Consider the following 2,982-nt stretch of genomic DNA (forward strand, 5'->3'; position numbering starts at 1 on the left):
GCGGCTGTCATGCCAACCAGGATACACGTGCGACTTCCTCTTACACCTTTTCACAATTAAACGCACCGAGCGCGTCTTTCTTGGTTTTATTTTTGCATGTGGACCAATTTTGGCTTCATAAACCTCATTCTTCTGCGTTGTGAGGACATTTAGACTGATATACATTAAAAGGGCAATTCAAAAAAAACAATATGTCTACTGTTATTTTTCAAAAACGCAATTCCCCAAAACGTCAATCAATGAATTACAATATGAAGATCCAGTTTCCAGTTAGGTCTAATTTAATAGGGGGAAGTTTGAGTTTTGACTTAGTCTCAAGAAAATTTGTTAGCAAAGGCATTGCAATGCCCTTTAGAGCGATTCAAACTGTGAATATCACACAACAAAACTATGCAGACAAGGATGGTGGAATAATTTTGAACCATACGGGCCTACAGGCATTGTTTTTTAATTGTTGTGGTTAATGTGTTCTTTTTCTGCTGCTGCTTTTACTTTCATTTTCATTCATTATTTTATATTCATATTTAATTCCATTTCTATTTATATAGAGGCAAATCATAGCTGATATTTACTATCATCTCAGGCACGTAGTACAGTAAGGTCAAGACCTTGTATTGGTCTACCGAAAGAAACCCAACATACACAGCTAGCCTGCATGTTTTTTTGGTCTCTATTGAAAATATTCCACAAAGAAGAGAAAATGTATGTTTATGGGATTAAAAAACGGGAGATGAAGCAACGCAGTCAAATCCAATAAATGGATGGAGTATGTGCGATTCTGTGCTAGGTTATGTTTACACAATAATACAACATATATATCCAAAAACATGCACTTCAGGTCAGGTTACCTGGCGCCGCGGTCGTGGCAGCCTGCTGCAGCATCTCCCCCCTGAGAGCCCCCCTGCTGTAGTGAAGACATTTCCCCTCGGGGATTAATAAAGTGTATAAAATCAAATAAAAAATCCCCAAAAAAAATCAAATGACAGGTCATCATTGTAAATGAGAATTGGTTCTCAATTGATTCTACCTGGTTAAATAAAGGTCATATATATATGCCATATCATATTACTTATATATAGGTCGTATTATCAACTATTAATCCTAAGGGGTAGACGAAAGGCTGTGTTTGTGAATGGTGTAGACAACAGGGTGTGGTTGTGAATGAAGGGGTAGACGAAAGGTTGTGAATGAAGGTGTAGACAACAGGGTGTGGTTGTGAATGTGTGAATGAGAGTGAAAGTACTGTGCCAAACCAAAAGGTCACAGGAGGGGGTCGGCAACCTGTGGGGTCACATACTGTTGTTCTTTGAGGCATAAACAGGAACTGTCTGGAGGACGCCAAGATGTGAAGGAAGACAACCACCACCTCCACCAACCATCAAAGGACACATCAATACACATGACTTTTTGGTGGAAGACAACCACCACCTCCTCCAACCATCAAAGGACACATCAATACACATGACTTTTTGGTGTCTGTACTATAAGAAGACGGTGAGGGAAAGTCAGGAGCTCAGACTTCGTGAACTGACACATACTCTGTTGCGGTCAGGGAAACATAGTCTGGACCCATAGCTCTGTAAACTGGTTATTCTGCTGCTGTTAAATAAATATCTTGGAGCCTGACATCTTCTCCTATTGCCTCATTAAAGAACACGCAGGACTGGAGGCTGACACATGTTGGTTACTTTAGCAGGAGCCCAAGTCCAACAAGTAGCAGCCATTTACATTTAGCAGATGTAAATGTTGTTTTTGTAAAAAAAAATGTCATCCTGACTTTGATGCTTTTACTTTGAAAGCAAACTCACAGATAGTGTCACCGGGTTTACTCCACAGCTTTACTTCGACTATTGAATGACTCAAAGAAGATACTCAGAGGAGATATAGTACTACAATTACAAAGCATCTCAGCATCAGGCAGTTTCTTAACTGCACAAACAGGCTGCAAACTGAGTATTTGTACTTTGGTAAAAAAAAAAAAAAAAAAAAATATCCCTTTCCACTTAATGGGTGTCCTCGAGTTTCACAAACAAGGCTGAAAAATGACCCAATTATGAAGAATTCACTTTATTTATCTCGCCAACCTCTCACCTGTGAATAAAAGTAGGCACGAGCTGATATTTCTTATATTTCCAAATATGACCAGACACTTTCAGAACTCGTTTTAAAGATTTATATTATTTATTACAGCAATGGGTGTTTTACTTTTCAATGAAATAAGTTGGTGAATGACATTTTTTTGTCCATAAAAGGGGATCAATATGGCATGCTGCAGCAGAGGGAATTATTATTTTCAGTGTGTCTGAATTGTGGGAGACGCTATCGCTCACCAGGATGCCTTGCAAAACAATTCTGCTCTAGTTTCCATTTTTCTGATTTACTCAGCACATTAAATGGACCATGGAAGTGAGAATCCATCAGGGCTGGTATTCAATATCATCATCATCAAAAAAAAAAAGACTGGCAGCCTTCCAGAGCATATCCATCTGAAATATAAACTGTAAGAGCAGAGTAACAATAAATAATCACTGAAATGTTGTGAGGCTGCCAGACAACTATAAAGGTGTGAGAGAGAGAATAATACCACAAAGTTCTATAGTATAAATCAAATTATCTGACAACTGACTCCTAAAGTAACAAATTCTAATGTAATATGTGTGCGTGTCATGTTTTCGCATCCCAACATTTCCATTAAGTTCAGTAGTGTTTTAAAAATACTGTTCTCAGATATTTATGGCTACAACACCATAATTGGCTATAACCAAATTGCACGACATAAAAGCAGGTTTAAAAAGCAAAAAAAAAAAAAAAGCAAAAAAAAGTTGAATGATAACAAAAGGTTTCAGGTAAAAAAAACAACAACAAAAAAAAGACAGGGAAATCAAACAGCTGACTGAGTCCAGGGAAGGTGTGAGGTTGAGAAACAGGAGAGAAACTAACAAAGACATTATGAGCTGTCGGAGGAGTCGGGAGGTATAAATA

The sequence above is a fragment of the Brachyistius frenatus genome, unplaced genomic scaffold, assembly GCF_029030835.1.
Source record: "Brachyistius frenatus isolate BFR_SWC_R1_liver_20210118 unplaced genomic scaffold, ASM2903083v1 Contig_164, whole genome shotgun sequence".
Taxonomy (NCBI): Eukaryota; Metazoa; Chordata; class Actinopteri; family Embiotocidae; genus Brachyistius; species Brachyistius frenatus.